The following is a 23,457-nucleotide window of genomic DNA, read 5'->3' on the forward strand; positions in this document are numbered from 1 at the left end:
ACAGCTATAAAATATTAAATGATACAGTCAACATCTTTAAAAACCCAGGCAAAAATGAAGAAAATACAGCAAGAACAAGTTGTTTTTTTTTTATTAAATCTGAAAGAGAAAAGGAAGACACACATCTCCCAATTACATTTTGCATTTCTGCTTAAAGAAACTATCAAAGTTAGAGTATTTCCTCTCACAAAAAAATGTGTGAGCAAAGCTGAAATTGTGCATTTTCAATTAGTTGTTCAATTTTTCTTTTCCATTTTAGCAGAGTTTTTGTTTTACAAAGGGGATTTAGTCAGCTTTGGGCAGAGACTTCCCACTGCTGAAGTCCAAATTAATCTTCCACACCTGCAAACTCCAAATGGGAATTGGAACTAGAGCAACCAGTCCAGTTTCTTCCACAGACACGTAAGAATTAAATCTGTGTCTGCACAGCTGACTGGAAGAATTTACATCTGACATGCATGAACATTTTTCTTACACAGGCACAGCCAACAAACCAGTAACAGCCAAGCTAAGTGAAAAGTACTGAGGAAGAAACAAAACAGGGGTAAAAGAAAAGGTGGTCAATCAAAATTGTGCTCAAGATTATCTATTCAACCAACTTTTCCCATTCCTTCAATTTCTTTTTCTAGTTTTTCTTCGTCAAAATAGAAAGATTTGTAAAAACTGCAGTTAGATATTAGGATTGGGCCAGTAAAACACATTTTGTTCTGCCTCCTCTTCACTTCCAACACCATCACAGCCTTCCACCTCCCAGGGAGAAACAGTGACCCAGGAACGTACAACACATGTTGCCAGTAATAACTTCTTGCAGGCAGCTGTAAATCTGTCTGGAACTTCCACCGTATAGGATATGAGCAACATGGGAAATGAATGCAAGATAGACCACACCTACATATTGACTACAGATAGGAGTACAACCATTGCTACAAAGCAGATTTTGTCCCTTTAGCAATAAAGCCATAACTTTTCATGTTAAAACAAGTACCAAGAGAGGAAATAAATGATCCATTTTTGTATCAAAAGTCTCCGGCACTTTGCCTGATAATAGACCAGGAAATCACAACGCTGCGACATTTTGGACCAGGAGAAAAGATGAACACAAGTAGAAAATGCTAAAAGCTGTCAGTTACGAAGGAGTGCTGCATACTTACAAATTTTAGCATAGACTGAAAGGCAACAGTACCACACTCTAAAAATGTCTAAATGGGAAATAAATTGCAGCCTGATGCACCAACTCCTACCGTACATCTTCATAATAGAAACCATGTCATATGCAAAACTACATTGGATAAATAAGATCAGTTGAGGTGGTAAAGGGCAAATCCCTTCACTGTACCTTGCCCTGCATCTTGCACTGGTTGAACACTTTATTATAACGATATAATTAGAAAGCATTAGCAAAATACAACCAAGTCCACACGAGAATGTGAAAGGAAAATCATACTTAAAACAAAAACTCCAATGGATTTGTTAGGGCTATAGCTAGCAGAATGCAAAAGAACAAACCAGTGGATGTGGTACATCCAGGCTTTCAAAAAAACTTTCGATAAGCTTCATTATAAGGGAAAAAAGGTTAAGACAAAAGCACTTGGGACAGGAGGCAACATACTGGCAATGGATTGAGAATTAAATGACAGACAAGAAAAAAAACAGAATGTAGGATCACCTAGATATCAAGCACTATCAAGTGGAAAACAGTCAGGAATAGTGCCTGGGCTTTAGCTATTTATAATACATGGAAAGAAGTGACAGAGGCAAATATAATTACAATACTGTATTTAAAAGACATTTCGATAGTTACATGGATAGTAAATATTTAAGGGATATACACTTTAAGTATACCTGTATACTTATACACATACCTGTACACATCTGACTTCCAATATAACTCGGAGTCCTGCCATGTGCAGAAGTTCGCTGATGACACGGCCATAGTGGGGTGTGTCAGGAATGGACAGGAGGAGGAGTATAGGAAACTGATACAGGACTTTGTGATATGGTGCAACTCAAACTACCTGCGTCTCAATGTCACCAAGACCAAGGAGATGGTGGTGGACTTTAGGAGATCTAGGACTCATATGGAGCCAGTGATCATTAATGGAGAATGTGTGGAGCAGGTTAAGACCTACAAGTATCTGGGAGTACAGTTGGACGAGAAGCTAGACTGGACTGCCAACACAGATGCCTTGTGCAGGAAGGCACAGAGTCGACTGTACTTCCTTAGAAGGTTGGCGTCATTCAATGTCTGCAGTGAGATGCTGAAGATGTTCTATAGGTCAGTTGTTGAGAGCGCCCTCTTCTTTGTGGTGGCGTGTTGGGGAGGAAGCATTAAGAAGAAGGACGCCTCACGTCTTAATAAGCTGATAAGGAAGGCGGGCTCTGTCGTGGGCAAAGTACTGGAGAGTTTAACATCGGTAGCTGAGCGAAGGGCGCTGAGTAGGCTACGGTCAATTATGGAAAACCCTGAACATCCTCTACATAGCACCATCCAGAGACAGAGAAGCAGTTTCAGCGACAGGTTACTGTCGATGCAATGCTCCTCAGACAGGATGAAGAGGTCAATACTCCCCAATGCCATTAGGCTTTACAATTCAACTGCCAGGACTTAAGAACTTTTTAAAGCTATTATTAATGCTTTTTGAGCTAGTGATTTAGATGCATATCATATTATTACTGAGTTAAGTATTGTATTGTATGTAATGAGTTTTTGCTACAACAAGTGTATGGGACATTGGAAAAAATGTTGAATTTCCCCATGGGGATGAATAAAGTATCTATCTATCTATCTATCTATCTACCTGCTTGTTAATGTAAATGATTAATCAATCATTAGGCAGCAACTCAATGCATAAAAGCATGAAGACATGGTCAGTTGATGTTCAGATCAAACATCAGAATGAGAAAGTGATCTAAATAACTTTGTCTATAAAATGATTGTTGGTGACAGGATGGTTCAAGTATATCAGGAACTGCTGAGCTCCTGAGATTTTCATGCACAGCAGTCTCTAGAGTTTAAAGTAAAGTAAATATGTCACCATATACCCCTGAAATTCATCTTCTTGTGGGCATACTCAATGTATCTATAGAATAGTAACTATAACAAAATCAGTGAACAACTGCCAAACTAGGGCTGTCAACCAGAGTGCGGAGATAACAAACTGCGCAAATGAATAAAGAAACAATCATATAAATATATATAAGCAATAAATATCAAGAACATGAGATGAAGAGTCCTTGAAAGCAAGTCTATTAGCTATGAGAACATTTCAATGAAGGGGCAAGTGAAGTTGAGTGAAGTTCCCTTGGTTCAAGGGCCTGATGGTCGAGGGGTAGAAACTGTTCCTGAACCTAGTGGTGTGAGTCCCAAGGCTCATGTACTTTCTTCCTGATGGCAACAATGAGAAGAGGACATGACCTGGGTGGTGGAGGGCCTTAATGATGGATGCTGCTTTCCTATGACAGCATTTCTAGATGTGCTCAATGGTTGGGAGGGCTTTACCTGTGATAGGACTATGCCATATTCACTACTTGTAGAACTTTCCATTCAAGGGCATTGGCTGTGATGCAGCCAGTCAATATACTCTCCATTACACATCTATAGAAATTTGTCAAAGTTTTGCACATCATGCCAAATATCTGCAAACTTTTAAGGAAGTAAAGGCACTACCATGCTTTCTTCGTAATTGCACTTACGCATTGGGCCCAGGACAGGTTCTCTGAAATAACACCTAGGAATTTAAAGTAGCAAACCCGCTCCACTTCTGATCCTCCAATGAGGACTGGCTCATGGATCTCTGGTTTCATCCTCCTTAAATCTACAGTTTCTTGGTCTTGCTGACATTGAGTGAGAGGTTGATGACACAACTCAAATTTTCAATCTCCCTCCTACATGCTTTTTCACATTTGGTTCGGCCTACGACAGTGGTGTCATCAGCAAACTCGAATATGGCATTGAGCTGTGCTTAGCCACACAGTCATAAGTGTAAAGTGAGTAGAGAAGGGGGCTAAGCACACAGCCTTGTGGTGCACCTGTGCTGATGGAGATTGTGGAGCAGAGGTTGTTGCCAAGTTTACAGAGAATGATGTGAAAAACAAAAAAATATCCAGTTCTGTGAATAAAAATGCCCTGTCAAAGAAAGAGGTCAGAGGAGAATGGCCAGACTGGTTGAAGCTGACAGGAAGGCGACAGTACCTCAGAAGAATACCTCTGAACACACAATACATCAAACCATGAAGTGGATGGGCTACAGCAGCAGACAAGTCTAATAGGTAAAGAAATTACATAATGAAATGGCCACTGAATGTAAACCAAACGCAGGCAAATAGGACAAGTTCAAGTAGGCAACTTGGTCAGCGCAGAGGAACTGGGCCAAATCGCATGTTTTTAACTCTAACTCTTTAACAAGCTTTGAATGAAGTAACAAAATGTCATGTATACAAATTTGCAAACAACATTGACCTGGGGGAGGGGTGGAGGGAACAGAGGGAAGTTTGTACTGTGAGGACTATACTAAAAAGGACAAACTATCTGAATTGTAATGAATTAAGAGAAAGGGAAAAAGAAGATTTATATTCTTGTATAACAAATCAATTAAAGCAAGCATAACAGGCAAATGGTATGATGGCCTTCACTCCAAGAAAATTTGAATACTAAAGTAAGGATGCTTTGCTATGGCTGTGAAGGGATTTGGTGAGATCCTATCCAGAATTCTGTGTACAGTTTTGATCTCCATATTTGAGAAAACATTTTCTTGCCTTGAAGAAAGTGCACCGATTTGTGGAATGACAGGGCTCAAGTACACGGAGAGATAGGACCAGGTAGGCCTACATTCACTCGAGTTTAGAAGAATGAAAAGAAACTTTATGAAAGACAAAATTTTAACAGGACTGCACAGACTTGATGCGAGGAGGATTTTCCCAGTGGCTGGAAAGTCTAGAACCAAGAATAACAGCCTGCTAAGTTGGGATTTATAATTTTAGAAGCAAAACCCTAAGAAACTTCTGCACCCAGAGAGTGAATTATTTACCACAGAAGTAGTGGTAGCCAAATCATTAAATATTCAAGCAAGTAATTCTGAAAAACAAGATCCATCATCACCTGGATAGTCATAGCCTGATCAGAAATAGTCAGCATGGTTTTCTACATGGTAAATCATGCATGATGAATATTTTTAGTTTTTTGTGAAGAGGTAACTAAGGGAGAACAGATGAAGGTAGTGCAGTGGATGCTGTTTCCTGTATGTGGACTTTAAACCACAAGTCAAAGGAGCAAAACTAGGCCATTCAGTCCATCAAGTCTAATCTGTCATTCTAAAATGGCTGATTTATCATCCCTCTCAACCCCATTCTCCTGCCTTCTCCCCATAATCTTTGATGCCTTTACTAATCAAGAACCTATCAAACTCCACTTTAAATAGATCCAATAACTACTGCCATCTATGGCAATGAATTCCACAGATTCATCACTCTCTGACTAAAGAAATTCCTCCTCATCTTAAGTTATAAAGGAAGACCATCTATTCTGCGATTCTGATGCTGTGCCCTCTGGTGTTGGACTCCTCCAATATAGGAAACATCCTCTCCACATCCACTATTTCAATATTCAACAGGCTTCAATCTCCCCTTATTCTTATACAGTCCAGTGAGTACAGGCCTAGAGCAATCAAATGCTCCTAGTACATTAAACTTTTCATTCCTGAGATCCTTCTTGAACTTCCTCTGGACCCTCTTGAATGCCAGCACATTTTATTGTAGATAAGGAACCCAAAACTGCTCATAATACTCCAAGTGCAGTCTCACCGAGGCCTTACAAAGCCTTAGCATTACATCCTTGTTTTTATATTCTAGTCCTCTCGAAATGAATGCTAACACTGAATCTGGCTTCCTTACCAACAAAAGACTTCAGTGAGGCTTTGACAAAGTCTCTTGTGACAGGTTGATATTGGAAGTTAGGTCACATGAAACTTGGTATCTATTGAGGTGGATACAGAATTGGCTCAACGATAGAAAGCAGAGGGTGATGACTGAAGTTCGATTCTCAACAGGAGTCATGTGTATAGTGGGGTGTCCAAGGGATCAGAGTTGGGGCCTCTTATTCATTATATATTTAATTTTCAAAATCTAAATAACAAAATCGATAATGTAGACACTATCACTCTAACTCCACTTTCCTTTGTCTTTCTGTTGCCCCCTAGGCAATTACTTGCATTCATGTGCAAAAAAAGTAGGATCTGACCTGTGTCAATTGTCAAATGTTACTGACTGCACATGTTATAGATGAATCATCTGCAGCGAAAAGTACAATGGAAATTACAACAATCTGGATGCACTGACAAACTGCAAACCTGCGGGGAAATGGAACTAAAAGGTGGGTGGAAACCACCACCCATTCTAACAGGTGCCCCAGCTCCATATCACATCAGCTTCTTATGCCGTGTTCTCCACAAGCAGGTGGTACATGTTCTGCATGACTCACTTATCATTTAATCTAATTACATAGTTTTTTAAAAAAAACAACTTCAAAAATTGCTGCTCTCTCCTATTATCTGACAACCACCAATGAGTGTTTAAAACATGGGTAAGCGACCTTTCATATACTAGATTCAGGTTATCAGAATATCTGCTACAGGCGATTAAGAATGCCTAAAATTTCCACTTAGTTAAATCAGTTTTCTCTCAGAAAACAGAAATGTTTGAAAAAGATAAAGCTTCTCTTTTGTTGCCAGTCATTTCAATGAATCTAAAGCTTTCATTCTGCTGATATTTCTAGGTTCACATATACAATGCAGCCTTCAACAGCATTTTAAAAAAATCATACCAAAGAAGTCTTCTTTCAGAAGAAATAGTAAATCTCAATGAAAATTTTTTTAAATCGCTTTCAAGCCTGTCTGACTATAGACCAACAGAAAAAAATATTGTATAGTTTACAGCAAAAATAATGTTATGTATAGAACTGAGTACTGCGTGAAAATTATAAACACAAGAGATTCTGCAGATGCTGGAAATCCAGAGCAACATACCCAAAATGCTGGGAATCCAGCAGATCAGGCAGTATCTATGGAAATTAATAAACAGTTGATGTTTCAGGACAATACCATTCATTAGTCCTCAAGCTGATTCCTCCAGCATTTTGTATGTGTTGTACAGAATGCAAAGACTCATTTCAAATAAAACCTGATCACTTTGTTTTGAAAAGAAACCAGAATCGATATTATACCCAGCTAAATCCAAGTCTCCCTGATCCACAACCAAACCTATTAAATGCAGCAGACATGGCTCTCTTTGAAAGGAAAGTAGTGATGAAACTCTGCAGGCCAAAGGATTAGAAAAATCTGCTTTTGAGCAACAAAACACTTTATAAAGGAAACTAAGCAGCCTAATCCATCAGTGTCAAGGTCTTACAGTCTATCTAAGTAAACACTCCATATCACATTTACCTGCGCTGGAGTAAATTCAGTTAAATAACTTGGATGACTGGCTTTTTCCTATAAATGTAAAGTAAATGACTTCACAATACTCTCATCGGCTCAGCTTTCGGCCCCCTCCATGCACTCGCACAGATGACACGTAAACTGAACTAGTTAGCTCATTACAAGATGCATCTCAAACCTCACTAAGATAATCCTAAATGTGTAAGGATGTTTTTTAGGAAGTTGTTACACTATTCCTGACGATTAGATGCATTCTCTCCAAGGCTCTGGAACAGTACAAGCAAAAGATTGTCCTCCACTCCAATAAGAAATTAATGGCTCATTTGAATGGAATTCAGGGGAAATGCAATACAAGTGTGAGACTTGAACAACCAGTAAGATAACACCAGGAAAAAGAGATACCTATCACCAAGGCCAGAAAGACAGCAGAAAATATCTTCAATAAAAACACAAAATGCTGGCAGAACTCAGCAGGCCAGACAGCATCTATGGAAGGAGGTAGTGACATTTCTTCAGTAGTTAAACTGATTTGCCATTTCACAGGAACAAAGGAATTGCAACACTGAAGAACAAGGTGACAGAATTCACTTGGCAGTCAACTGTCTACCACTTTTAAAAATAAAGATGAGAAGCAAACTTAGTGTTACCTTGTCAAAAACACAAATGCAGGTGGCTTGTACAAACATGCAAAATGTGCATCCTGCATGTTGGAGTACAGTGGTGCTGAAATTAGAACAAGCAAGTTGATCTCATTTGAGCATCATTGATCCAGAGAACTAATATACATCTCTAAATTTGTTTTTCACCTCATATTTGTTTGGAATTTGAAAGATTTGGTGCTGTTTCAGGAGCATTTTTTTTAAAAAGCCAGTATAAAACTGCCAATCATAGCATTACATTATATAGAATATAAAGCGCAGTAGCTCGTCATTCACCTGGATCAATCCATTTAGCTTTCTTGCACTATATTTATCAACATGACCCTTTGCTTTCTTATCCAATATACTCTAATATTGCTTTAGATTAAATCAATCAAATTATTTATCACAACTGCAATGCTGTAGCCGTAAATTTTCACATTCCCAGTGAAGAAGCTTTATCCAAATTGTTTTTAATCTCACATGGACAGCCTCTAGTTTTGTTCTTCTCCACAAATGGAAATGCCATGTGTATCTATCCTTTCATAGCTAAAAAAAACTGTTAGGGCACCACTCAACCTTTCCTTTACAAGACTATTTATCCATTCCGAATAAATACATTCTCAAGCTAATCAAATTGTCTATGTAGTGCTGAATTGTCTGTTTAGAGTTTAGTATAACATTTTTTACCTTAGTTATACCCTTCTTTTTAAAAAAAACTGCTTACATATTTTTATTTTTACGATTAAGATGCATTGCTGCTTTCAGTTATTTAAGCAAGCTAGGTGACTTTGCTCTTTTACCCCATTTAGATATTTTTCAAAATAAACACCACACTTATGAATCAGAATCAGGTTTATTATCACTGACATGTGACTTGTTTCGTGGCAACATTACACTGCAAGTAATAGATTACAATGAATTACAATATTGCAAATAAGTATTCATAAACTGTAGATAAATCAGAGAGAGAGAAAATGCCATTCTTAGATCATAGTGTGGACATTCATGCTCCAAAACATCTTTGCTGGTGGTAGTAATAAGAGGACGTGTCTGCAATGCTGACTGTCCTGAGTGATCAATGCCACCTTCTCGAAGCTCTGCCCCTTGAAAATGTCCTTGATGGTGTGGAGTGTTGAGCTTGTGATGGAGCTGACTGGAATCTACAAACGTTGTACAATCCCCTGCAGTCTTTTGCGATCAAGTGTGTTAGAGTTACCATATTATGTTGCAATGCAACTTGTCAGAATACTCTCCACCAGACATTTACAGTAGCTTACAGGAGTCCTTGGTGACATACCAAATCTCTTCAAACTCTAGTGAAATCAAGCTGCTGGAATGCTTTCTTTATGCTGGGCCTAGGATAGATCCTCTGAGATGCAGAAACCCAGGAAAATGAAGCTGCTTACCCTTTCTACCACTGGCCCTCAATGGAGATTGGTGTGTATTTTCCCAACTTCCCATTCTACAAGTCCACAAACAAATTTCCTTGGTGTTGGTGATGTTGACTGTGAGGTTATCAATGTTACATCAGTGAACAGGCTAATCTATCTCATTTCTGTATACCTCTTCATTGCCACTTGATATTCTATCAACAGCAGTGGTGTCATTGGTGAATTTAAATGTTGCGTTTGAGCTATGCTTAACCACAAAGTCACGGGTGTAGAGAAAGTAGAGCAATGAGCTAATTACACATCCTTGACGTACACCTATGCTGGCAGCAAGGAGATGTTATTTCCAATCCACAATGACTGTGGAAATAACACAGTGGAGAGTCAGTGAGATTACATCTACTGTAAACCAAGCACTAATGTCAGCAAGGACTCTTGAAAACTTCTGTAAACGTATGATGGAGAGCATTCTGACAAGCTGATATGAAGACTTTGCTGTGGACCTGTTGTGGCACACTGCAACAGATCCAGGTCCTTGCAATTCAGCCATAACCAATCACAATAGAAGTGAATGTAGAAGAAAGCCCTTAACTCCGAGTGGAGTCATCGGGACGCCATCATGACGGCGTTTCTTTTAGCAGGCCGAGTTGCTAGCTCGATGCTCAACCCAGCATAGATGGAAAGCGTGCAAGGGAATCGGCTGGATTCGAACTCAGGAGCCTTCGCTCAGAAGTCCAGCACTGATGCCACTACGCCACCAGCCGGCATAGAGGTGAATACTACAAGGCAATTGTCATTGAGGCAGCTCATCCTGCTCTTCTTGGACAATGGTATATGGCTGCCCTTTTGAAGCAAGGGAAACCTCAAACAGTAGCAGTGAGTTTGAAGATATCCCACAACACTCCAGCCAATTGGTTGGCGCAGATCTTCAGTAATCACTCAGATTGGTCATCGCAGCCTGAACCCTTGTGAGGGTTCACCCTTTTGAAAGATTTTCTGACATCAGCCTCCAAGACAGATCTGAAGATACTGAGGGGATTCACACAGGGATGTAGTGTTATTCTCCCGCTCAATGCATGCACTGAAATTATTTGTCAAAAATTATTCACTACTCTGCAAGTTCATTACCATTGGTATAACTTTTTGGAGTCCTTTTTCATGTAGACTGTTGCTTCCAATTTAATGGAGCTTGCAAAGCTGGATATTATAAAGTTAATACTAATACTGTTTAGGTACTAATAAACAATTATGTGGAAAATATCAGTTAAATATACAAGCGATTTTTTAACTGTCTGCTGAGCTCTATGGCATGTTAACTGCGATGTCAAAAAATGACATGTTAGAAGTGCAAATCTTCAATGCAGGAAGTGTCTTCAAGAAATTAAATTTTACAACTAACGACTGACCTAACCAAAATTGCCCTGATCCGAGAAACTAGGTCAAGATTAGAACCGTTGCCGTGGACAAGTACCAGCCAGCACAGGTTGAAATGAGCAAGCATGCCAAGGAGTACTCTCCAATCTTCAACTGGTAAGTGCCAGGGTAGCTTGCACAGGAAATCTTACCCCCCCCCCCCCCACCACAAAGTCACTAAATTTGCTGCATCTCCTTTCATCTCTCAACACGTTGGACAGACTTCTATTATCAGGTTTCTTTAAATTAAATCTGACATTTTAATAAACTATGAAACCACTAGGATTTTTTAGATATCGAATTTTAAGACTATTTTATTTTAAGACTACTTATTCAACAAATTTTTTTTTGCATTCAAATCATTTTAGCTAACTTTCAGAATTGAAACAACAGGTTTGCAAAAAGTCTTTTGCAAATTTTCTTCCAGCATACTGAAAACTGTTTATTGAAATTTGCAATGAACAAATTCTACCTTAATATTAGAAAATTTCATATTGCATCCATACATTTTGGATGTTATTGTTTTAAATGTATTTTAGAATATGAAATGAAATGTTTCCTTCATCTTTCAAAGGCAGGGTATGTATTTCCATTATGTTCACTCACGGAATATTAGGAATTATTTTAAATTGGCAGTCTACAATCATAAACACCTGTGTTTGCTAGTTCATGAAAGTCAATTATTGCAAAGTTGCAACTTAGGAAGCTACCAACCACAGAAGAAAGTGAACATGTTTTAGGTTAATTAGTCTAACGGCACATACCTTAATCATATCTGTTTCATGTTAAACTGCTAATTTATTAAAGAATGTTATTAGCATTTTTGTCAACAGCTTGAGAAAATAGTTGATCCACGAGCACCCCAATAGTATTAATAGAAAGATGATTTTTGTGCTGATCATGGAGAAAGTTCAGAAGTCAAAGAGAAGCATGTTCTCCTCTAATTTTGACCAGCACAGCATCAAATGGTCCAAATTTAGGTACAGAAACTGGCAGCAAGTTCAGAAGCAATCCATATCCCCCTGCCAAAGCTGAAATCACCATGTTGGAAAATATATAAGATACAAGATTGTTTAGCATTATTTCCAGTACACAAGTGTAACACCAATTGTACACAACTAGTACTCCGGATCTGATGCAGCACAAAAAAAAACAAACACAGTAGTAATAAATATAAATACAGAAGATAGCTTGTATACATAGGGTGGCAGGGTGACGATACATCTCGACCAAAGCAGGTGTAAGGTGCTCCTTCCCTCCACTAGCCTACAGGTCACCCTTGGGCAAGGTGTAGCAGCTGCTCAGCCCCCTAATCGGGATCACATGAAGCCATGGGAACAGGTGGTGAATGGTCGTTAGTTAGTCTTTACAATGCCTCCTGAGACGACGATGTGCGTCTCCTGTGAGATGTAGCAGTCTTGGGAGAACTCCCCTCTCCCACAGAGTCACATCTGCCAGAAGTGCTTGCGGCTGGGCGATCTGGAAGGCCGTGTGAGGAATCTGGAGCAGCAGCTGGATGACCTTCGACTCATAAGGGAGAATGAGGCAGTCATAGATGAGAGCTACAGGGAGGTAGTCACACCTAGGCTGCCGGAAGCAGGTCGTTGGGTGACAGTCCGAGGGGGGAAATCGAAGGAGAGTAGACAGGTAGTGCAGAGCACCCCTGTAGCCATTCCTCTGAATAATAAGTTTACTGTCCTGGATGTTGTTGATGAGGACGACCGACCAGGTGTGAGCCACTGTGGCAGAGCCTCTGGCACTGAATCTGACCCTATGGTGCAGAAGGATGGGACGGAGAAGAGGAGAGCTGTTGTCATTGGAGACTCTATAGTCAGGGGAACAGACAGGAGATTTTGTGGACGTGAGAAGGAAACCCTCCCGGGTACCAGGGTCCAGGATGTCTCTGACCGGGTTCATGACATCCTGGTACGAGAGGGAAAGCAACCAGAAGTCGTGGTACATATTGGGACGAATGACATAGGCAGGAAGAGGGATGAGGTCCTGAAGGGTGAGTTTCGGGAACTAGGCAGAAGGCTGAAGAACAGGACCTCAAGGGTGGCGTTCTCAGGATTGCTGCCAGTGCTACGTGATAGTGATGGTAAGAATTGGAGGAGATGGCAGTTGAATGCGTGGCTGAGGAGTTGGTGCAAGGGTCAGGGTTTTAGATTTTTGGACCATTGGGATCTCTTCTGGGGAAGGTGGGACCTGTACAGATTGGATGGGTTGCACCTGAACTCGAAGGGGAGCAATATCCTTGCTGGTAGGTTTGCTAGCATGGTTCGGAAGGGTTTAAACTAATTTGCAAGGGGGATGGGACCCGGAGCGATAGAGCAGTGAAAGAAGTGCATGGAGTAAAGCCAGATCTAACACATAGAGAGGCTTTGAGGAAAGAGCAGCCCAATAAAGGGTATAAAGGTAGTAAGGTAGAAGGGCTAAAGTGTGTGTACTTCAATGCAAGAAGCATCAGGAACAAAGGTGATGAACTGAGAGCTTGGATACATACATGGAATTATGATGTAGTGGCCATTACGGAGACTTGGCTGGCACCAGGGCAGGAATGGATTCTCAATATTCCTGGATTTCAATGCTTTAAAAGGGATAGAGAGGGGGGAAAAGGGGGAGGAGGGGTGGCATTACTGGTCAGGGATACTATTACAGCTGCAGAAAGGGTGGGTAATGTGGCAGGATCCTCTTTTGACTCAGTATGGGTAGAAGTCAGGAACAGGAAGGGAGCAGTTACTCTACTGGGGGTATTCTATAGGCCCCCTGGTAGCAGCAGAGATACTGAGGAGCAGATTGGGAGGCAGATTTTGGAAAGGTGCAAAAATAACAGGGTTGTTATCATGGGTGACTTTAACCTCCTTAATATTGATTGGCACTTGATTAGTTCCAAGGGCTTAGATGGGGCAGCATTTGTTAAGTGTGTCTGGGATGGATTCCTGTCACAGTATGTTGACAGGCCGACTAGGGGGAATGACATATTCAATCTAGTATTAGGTAACGAACCAGGTCAGGTCACAGATCTGTCAGTGGGTGAGCATCTGGGGGACAGTGATCACCGCTCCCTGACCTTTAGTATTATCATGGAAAAGGATAGAATCAGTGAGGACAGGAAAATTTTTAATTGAGAAAGGGCAAATTATGAGGCTATAAGGCTAGAACTTGCGGGTGTGAATTGGGATGATGCTTTTGCAGGGAAATGTACTATGGACTTGCGGTCGATGTTTAAGGATCTCTTGCAGGATGTAGGGATAAATTTGTCCTGGTGAGGAAGATAAAGAATGGTAGGGTGAAGGAACCATGGGTGACAAGTGAAGTGGAAAATCTAGTCAGGTGGAAGAAGGGAGCATACATGAGGTTTAGGAAGCAAGGATCAGATGGGTCTATTGAGGAATATAGGGTAGCAAGAAAGGAGCTTAAGAAGGGGCTGAGAAGAGCAAGAAGGGGGCATGAGAAGGCCTTGGTGAGTGGGGTAAAGGAAAACCCCAAGGTATTCTTCAATTATGTGAAGAACAAAAGGATGACAGGAGTGAAGGTAGGACCGATTAGAGATAAAAGTGGGAAGATGTGCCTGGAGGCTGTGGAAGTGAGCGAGGTCCTCAATGAATACTTCTCTTTGGTATTCACCACTGAGAGGGAACTTGATGATGGTGAGGACAATATGAGTGAGGTTGATGTTCTGGAGCATGTTGATATTATTAAGGGAGAGGTGGTGTTGGAGTTATTAAAATACATTAGGACAGATAAGTCCTCGGGGCCTGATGGAATATTCCCCAGGCTGCTCCACGAGGCAAGGGAAGAGATTGCTGAACCTCTGGCTAGGATCTTTATGTCCTCGTTGTCCACAGGAATGGTACCAGAGGATTGGAGGGAGGCAAATGTTGTCCCCTTGTTCAAAAAAGGCAGTAGGGATAGTCCAGGTAATTATAGACCAGTGAGCCTTATGTCTGTGGTGGGAATCCTGTTGGAAAAGATTCTTAGAGATAGGATCTATGGGCATTTAGAGAATCATGGTCTGATCAGGGACAGTCAGCATGGCTTTGTGAAGGGCAGATCGTGCCTAACAAGCCTGATAGAGTTCTTTGAGGAGGTGACAAGGCATATAGATGAGGGTAGTGCAGTGGATGTGATCTACATGGATTTTAGTAAGGCATCTGACAAGGTTCCACACAGTAGGCTTATTCAGAAAGTCAGAATACATGGGATCCAGGGAAGTTTGGCCAGGTGGATTCAGAATTGGCTTGCCTGCAGAAAGCAGAGGGTCATGGTGGAGGGAGTACATTCAGATTGGAGGGCTGTGACTAGTGGTGTCCCACAAGGATCTGTTCTGGGACTTCTACTTTTTGTGATTTTTATTAATGACCTGGATGTGGGGGTAGAATGGTGGGTTGGCAAGTTTGCAGATGACACAAAGGTTGGTGGCGCTGTAGATAGTGTAGAGGATTGTTGAAGATTGCAGAGAGACATTGATAGGATGCAGGAGTGGGCTGAGAAGTTGCAGATGGAGTTCAACCCAGAGAAGTGTGAGGTGGTACACTTTGGAAGGACAAACTCCAAGGCAGAGTACAAAGTAAATGGCAGGATACTTGGTAGTGTGGAGGAGCAGAGGGATCTGAGGGTACATGTCCACAGATCCCTGAAAGTTGCCTCACAGGTAGATAGGGTAGTTAAGAAAGCTTATGGGGTGTTAGCTTTCATAAGTCGAGGGATAGAGTTTAAGAGACGTGATGTAATGATGCAGCTCTATAAAACTCTGGTTAGGCTACACTTGGGAGTACTGTATCCAGTTCTGGTCGCCTCAGTATAGGAAGGATGTGGAAACATTGCAAAGGGTACAGAGGAGATTTACCAGGATGCTGCCTGGTTTAGAGAGTATGAATTATGATCAGAGATTAAGGGAGCTAGGGCTTTACTCTTTGGAGAGAAGGAGGATGAAAGGAGACATGATAGAGGTGTACAAGATATTAAGAGGAATAGATAGAGTGGACAGTCATTGCCTCTTCCCCAGGGCACCATTGCTCAGTACAAGAGGACATGGCTTTAAGGTAAGGGGAGGGAAGTTCAAGGGGGATATTAGAGGAAGGTTTTTCATTCAGAGAGTGGTTGGTGCATGGAATGCACTGCCTGAGTCAGTGGTGGAGGCAGATACACTAGTGAAGTTTAAGAGACTACTAGACAGGTATATGGAGGAATTTAAGGTGGGGGTTATATGGGAGGCAGGGTTTGAGGGTCGGTACAACATTGTGGGCCGAAGGGCCTGTAATGTGCTGTACTATTCTATGTTCTATGTATGAGCAGCTGTTGCATATCACAAGTCCTGGTTAAGCAGTCTCTGACACCAGGCAGACAATCTCTCTAGAGTATTGATAATGACTGGGGTCATCTGTCTGGTAAAGGCACTGCCTCGAAGAGGACAATGGCAAACCACTTCTGTAGAAAAATTTGCCAAAAACAATCATGGTCATGGATAAGGAAGGAAGACCGTGATCACCCACATCATACGACACAGCACGTGATGATAATGATGATAAGCCTATATACATAGATTGAGTGTACAGTGACTCCCGCAAAACAAGATTGTTGCTATATGGCAAACTTGGCTGGAAGTTGGTACAAAAGGGATAGGTTGCTCTTGAAGTAATTAAGGATCAATATCCTTTCAGGCAGATTTGCTAGAGGTTTTAGAGAAAGCTTAAACTACATTGCCATGGAGGTGGCATCCAAAACAGCAGTGAGGCAGATGTTCTGGAAGCTGAGACAGGATTTAACATCAGTGGGTTCAGGAGACAAGGCAGGCAGCAGCATGGCAGAAAGCAAGTAAGGACTGTTGGATTAAACTGCATTTATTTTAATGAAAAAGCAGATGAATTCTGGGCATGGATAGCTGTGTGGGACTGGAATATTTTAGCTATTACAGAATCATGGCTACTGATGGGACAGCACTAGCAGTTAAATGTTCCAGAATGTAAGTGCTATAGGTGGGGAAGAGGAGGAGGAGTTGCTTTTCTGACAGCAGGAGGACAAGATGAAGTTAGTGAGGTAATCATTGTGTGGGTCCTGATGAAGGGTCACTGCCTGAAACATTGACTGTTTATTCTTTTCCATAGATGCTGCCTGGCCTGCTGAGTTCCTCCAGCATGTTGTGAGTGTTGACTGCGTCAGGCTTTATGGATGGAGCTGAGTAATAACAATGGAATGGTAGCCTTAATGGGATTTCAAAGTAAATTTATTATCAAAGTACATATATGTCACTGTTTTCTTACAAGCACACTCAATAAATCCAATAACTATAATAGAATCAATGAAAGACTGCGCCAACAGGGCGGACAACCAGTGTGCAAAAGACAAAAAACTGCAAACAAAGAGAAAAAAAGACATACTAATAATAAATGAGCAGTAAATATCAAAAATATGAGATTAAGGGTCCTTGAAAGTGAGACTACAGGCTGTGGGATTAGTTCTGGTTGAAGAACCAAATGTTTTAGGGGTAATAACTGTTCCTAAACCTGGAAGTGCAAGTCCAAAGGCTCCTGTACCACCTTCCTGATGGCAGCAACGAGGAAAGAGCATGACCTGGATGGTGGACCTAATAGTCAATAAGAATTAGAGACAAATAGACAAGGATAAAGCAAAAATCTGCATTAATAGGGCTATCATAGTAGAGGATTTTAACCTACTTAATATAGACTGGGTCTGCCATAGTGCAAAGGGCTTAGATAGGGTGAAAGTTAAGCGTGTTCAGGGAGGTTACCACAGGCAATATGTAGAGGGACTTTCTAGGGAGACGGCAAAGCTTAACCTGCTGTTGGGAAATAAGTCAGGATAAGTGACTGAGGTGAAAGTGGGGAGCACTTTGGAATCTACGACCATAGTTCTATCAGCTTTATATTAGTTATGGAAAGGAACAGATCTGATCTACAAATTATGGATCTAAATTGGGACAAGAAACATTTTGACAACGTTAGATAGGCATGTGCAAAAGTCGATTGGAGTAGATTGTTTGTGGGCACAGAGGTGGGATTGAGACTCTAGTCAGGAAAAAGGAGGTACAAGTCAGGTACATCCAGCTGGGATCAACTGAATCCCTGAAGATGCAGAAATATTCTCAACAAGGAAAGCAGAATGGCAAAAAATGTCATGAGTAAGTTTTAGCAGACAAAATTAAGGAGAATACAAAGTGTTTTTTTTTAAGTACACAAGGCAAAAAGAATAACTCAAGAAAGGAAAGAGCCCCTCAGTGTCCAAAGTGGACGTCTACGTGTGAAGCCTCAGAAGATGAGAAAGGACTTCTGAGTATATCTCCTCTGTTTTACTGTGGAGAAAGACACCATTGGCCCAACAACCTGTGGGTTTGTTTTTCAGTGGCTCTATTTCAGTGGGAGTGCAAGGAGATTTGGTATATCCTGCAAATTTCTACAGGATACGCAATGAAGGAAAGCATTCTGACTGGTTCCATTAGAGCCTGGTATGGGAACTGCAACACACAGGACTGTAGGAGGCTGTGCAGTGTTGTAGACTCAGCCAGTTTCAACACAAGCAAATACCATTCTACCATCAATGACATTTCTACAAGAGGTGTTGCCTCAAGAAAGTGGCACCTATAATTAAAGACCATCACTATCCAGGACTTGTCCTCTTCACATTAGGGAAGACACACAAACAACTTAGGAACAGATTCTTCCCCTCCTCCATCAGATTTCCATGAACCCAGTAACACTACTTTGTCATTCATCTTTTGCACTATTTACTTCTGTAATTATGTTACAAAACAAATTTCATGACATATGTCAGTGGTAATAAACATAATTCTGATTCTGACATAAAGGCTTTGGAACTTGAGAGTTGATACTGATGTCCTGGCATTCCCCAAGACGTTTTGGACATATTAAAATTAACAGTCACCACAGATTTGTGCATAGGAGATCAAGTCTCACAAATTTGATTAAGTCTTTTCTTTAAAAAAGAAACATGGTCGATGAAAGCATAGCATAGATATAGTTCAATAAGGTTTTGTATAGTAGGTTCCAATGGAAAGTTGGACTACAAGGGATCCAGGGAGAGCTTGCTAATTGTTTACACTATTAGTTTAATAGCAAAAAGCAGAGGGAGATGGCAGAAGTCATTTCTCAGACTGGAGCCCCAAGACTAGTGGTGTCCCTCAACAGTCAGTGCTAACTCCATTGTTATTTATCAAATATATCAACAATTTAAATGAGAATTTACAAGGCAAGTAAATTCGCAGATTAAAATTTGTGGCATGATCTTGATCAGCTAAGCAAATTCACCATGGAACAATAAATAGAATTTCATTCAGCCGAGGGTGAGGTGTTGCATTTTGGGAGACAAATCAGGATAGGCCTTTCCCAATAAACAGTAGGGCTATAAGGAGTGTTGTAGAACAGAAGGACCGAGAAGCACAAATAAATGTTTCCCTGAAAGTGACGTCACAGGTAGACAGGCTGGTAAAGGCTTTTGGCCTTCAGTCAGGGCATTGAGTATTGAAGCTAAGATGTCATGATGAAGTAGTATAAGACATTGGTGAGGCTGCACTTGGAATATTGCATTTTATTTTAATCACCCAACAGGAAAGATACTATTAAGGTGGAAAGAGCATAGAAAACATTAATGAGAACGTTGCCAGAACCTTAAGAACTGAGTTATAGAGGGAGGTTGAGAAGGCTAGGACATTATTCACTGGTGTGTAAGAGAATTAAGTAAGGGTGACTTTATAGGGGTGTATAAAATCAGATGAATATTCACAACCTTTCTCCCTAGTGTTGGAGAATCAAGAACGACAGGACATAGGTTTAAGCTGAAAGGGGGAGAGATTTAATAGGAATTTGAGGGGCAAATTTTTCACCTAGAAAGTGATCATATATGGGTTGAACTGCCAGAAGTGGCTGGCAGATGGCCCACAGGTTACAACAGGAAACAGAAAAGGGTAGTCATGGGATATTTTAACATGCAGGTAGATTGGGAAAATCAGGTTGGTAATGGATCTCAAGAGAGTGAGTTTGTTAATGCCTAAGTTGGCTTTTCAGAGCAGTTTGTTGTTGAGCCTACCCGGGGATCAGCTATACTGGACTGGGTGTTATGTAATGAACCGGAGGCAATTAGGGAGCTTAAGGAACCAGTGATCACAATATGATTGAATTCAACTCAAAATCTTATAGGGAGAAAGTAAAGTCTGATGTAGCAGTATTTCAGTGGAGTAAGGGAAATCACAGTGGTATGAGAGAGGGGTTGGCCAAAGTAAACTGGAAGGAGCTGCTGGCAGGGATGTCAGCAAAGCAACATTGGTGTGCTGGGAAAAATGAGGAAGGTGCAGGACATGTATTCCAAAAAGGAAGAAATATTCATATGGTAAAATAGTATAACTGTGGCTGACAAGGAAAGTCAGAGCTATTGTAAAAGCATAAAACAAAGCAAAAATTAGTGGGAAGATAGAGGATTGGGAAGTTTTTTTTTAAAAAACTACAGAGAGCAACTAAAAAAAGTCATTAGAAGGGAAAAGATGAAATATGAAAGCAAGCTAGCAAATAATATCAAAGTGGATAGTAAAAGTTTTTTCAAGTATGTTAAAAATAAAAGAGAAATGAGACTGGATATAGGACTGCTAGAGAATGAGGCAGGATAAATAATAACAGGGGCAAGGAGATGGCTGATGAACTGAATGAGTATTTTGCATCAGTCTTCACTGTGGAAGACACTAGCAGTATGCCTGACGTTGTAGTGTGTGAAGGAAGAGAAGTGGGTGCAGTTACTGTAACAAGAGAGAAGGTGCTCAAAAAGCTGAAAGACCTAAAGGTACACGTCACCCAGACCAGAGGAACTGCACTTTAGGGTTCTGAAAGATGTAACGTTAGAGATTGTGGTGGCATTAAAAATGATCTTTCAAAAATCATTGGACTCTGGCATGGTACCAAAGGGACTGGAAAATTACAAATGTAACTTCACGGGGAAACTTCTTCGAGGCCTGTGAGAGCCGGGCGCAAGCGGTGTGCAGGAGGCCGGGTTTAGACAGCACTTCTCCTAGAGTGTGTTTGTGTGGAGCGGGCAGTGGCGGTTGCACTGCTGAAAGTTTACACGCAGAATGCCAGCTCTTAATTGTCAATTTTACCAACACAAATTTCCAGAAGTGGAAGATGTGGTCATGGTAAATGTCCATTCCATTGCCGAGATGGGTGCCTACGTAAGCCTTCTCGAGTACAACAACATCGAAGGCATGATTCTTCTCAGTGAGCTTTCAAGGAGACATATCAGATCCATCAACAAACTTATTCGCATAGGTAGAAATGAGTGTGTAGTTGTAATCAGACTGGACAAAGAGAAAGGCTACATTGATCTGTCCAAACGTAGAGTTTCACAAGAAGAAACCATAAAATCTGAAGACAAGTTTAACAAATCCAAGACAGTGTATAGTATCTTACGGCACGTGGCTGAGGTGCTTGAGTACACTAAAGATGAGCAGCTAGACTCCCTATTTCAGAGAACAGCCTGGGTCTTTGATGAGAAGTACCGGCGGCCTGGATATGGAGCTTATGATGCATTTAAACATGCAGTTTCAGACCCTACCATTCTGGACAGTCTTGACTTGACGGAAGAAGAGCGAAGTGTATTACTCGAAAATATTAGACAGCGTCTGACCCCACAGGCTGTTAAAATTTGAGCAGATATTGAAGTTGCATGTTACAGATATGAAGGCATTGATGCTGTAAAAGAGGCACTTCAAGCTGGTCTAGAATGTTCCACAGAAAGCATGCCCGTTAAGATAAATCTCATAGCTCCTCCAAAATATATAACTACCACAACACTTGAGCGTACAGATGGTCTTTCTATTCTAAACCAAGCTGTGTCAGCAATTAAAGAATGTATAGAGGAGAAAAGAGGAGTTTATAACACCCAGATGGAGCCCAAGGTGGTTACAGATACTGATGAAACAGAATTGGCTAGACAGCTTGAACGACTGGAGCGGGAAAATGCTGAAGTTGATGGAGATGATGATGCAGATGAAATGGAAGCAAAAAATGAGGATTAAATACTTACTGGATTCTGGAAATTGACCAGCGAGAAAATTCCCTTCAAAATTCAGACCACAAAGCTATCTTTTTGTTTAGATTTATCCAAAATACTTCATGCACATATTTCATTTCTCATTTTCCTAATGTGACTGGCTATTGTTCTGAACATCTTCATATCTATTAGAAAAACAAACCAAGTTAATCAACTTTTTTGAAAGGCTGCAACTGCTAGAGTTTTTATTAAAAATATTAAGCACGCAACCTGATCCTTGCTGTTAAATTTACAGCCAGTCTTGTTCCAACTGAATCACTAATAGGAATTTTACAAGTATTTGATCCTCTGGAACAAAGGAATTTTTCCTCAAAGATTGTATTCAGAACATCTAACAAAAAATAAGCATTGGCAAAATAATCTTTGGAAAAAAAAACAACAAATGTAACTTCACTCTTTTAAGAAAGGAAGGCGGCAGCAGAAAGGAAATTAGCAGTTAGCCTGACCTCAGTGGTTGGGAAGATGTTGGAGTCAGTTGTTAAGGATGAGGTGAGGGAGTACTTGGTGACATAGAACAAGATAGGACAAAGTCAGCATGGTTTCCTTCAGGGAAAATCCTGCCTGACAAGCCTGATGAAATTCTTTGAGGAGATTACGAGTAGGATAGATAAAGGGGATGCAGTGGATGTTGTATATTTGGACTTCCAAAAGGCCTTTGACAAGGTGCCACACGAGGCTGCTTACTAAGTTAAGAGCCCATTGTATTACGGAAAGTTACTAACATGGTTAGAGCATTGGCTGATTGGTAGGAAGCAGCGAGTGGGAATAAAAGGATCCTTTTCTGATTGGCTGCCAGTGACTAGTGATGTTCCGCAGGGGTCGGTGTTGGGACCACTTCTTTTTATGCTGTATATCAATAATTTAGATGATGGAATAGATGGCTTTGTTGCCAAGTTTGCAGATGATATGAAGATTAGTGGAGGGGCAGGTAGTGTTGAGGAAACAGGTAGGATGCAGAAGGGCATAGACAAATTCAGAGAATGGGCAAGAAGGTGGTAAATGAAATACAATGTTGGAAAATGCATGGTCATGCACTCTGGTAGTAGAAATAAACATGTGGACTATTTTCTAAACGGGGAGAAAATCCACAAGTCTGAAATGCAGAGGGACTTGGGAGTCCTTGTGCAGAACACCCTGAAGGTTAACTTGCAGGTTGAGTCGGTGGTGAGGAAGGCAAAGGCCACGTTAGCATTCATTTCAAGAGGTCTAGAATACAAGAGCAAGAATGTGATGCTGAGGCTTTAAGGCACTGGTGAGGCCTCACCTTGAGTATTGTGAACGATTCTGGGCCCCTCATCTTAGAAAAGATGTGCTGACATTGGAGTGGGTCCAGAGGAGGTGCACAAGGGTGATTCCAGGAATGAAAGGGTTAATATACGAGGAATGTTTGATGGCTCTGGATCTGTACTCGCTGGAATTTATAAGGATGAGGAAGGATCTCATTGAAACCTTTCAAATGTTGAAAGGCCTAGTCAGAATAGACGTGGAAAAGATGTTTCCCATGGTGGGAGA

General features: G+C 40.9%; 1 protein-coding gene and 1 pseudogene across 6 annotated transcripts in view; one reads left to right on the forward strand and one right to left on the reverse strand.

Moving 5' to 3' along the window:
* znf438 (zinc finger protein 438) overlaps positions 1-23,457 on the reverse strand; it is a 263,069-nt gene that overhangs the window by 223,216 nt on the left and 16,396 nt on the right. The gene's annotated exons all lie outside the window — the stretch shown is intronic.
* LOC140732315 (eukaryotic translation initiation factor 2 subunit 1 pseudogene) lies at positions 19,691-22,305 on the forward strand (annotated as a pseudogene).

The sequence above is a fragment of the Hemitrygon akajei genome, chromosome 8, assembly GCF_048418815.1.
Source record: "Hemitrygon akajei chromosome 8, sHemAka1.3, whole genome shotgun sequence".
NCBI lineage: Eukaryota > Metazoa > Chordata > Chondrichthyes > Myliobatiformes > Dasyatidae > Hemitrygon > Hemitrygon akajei.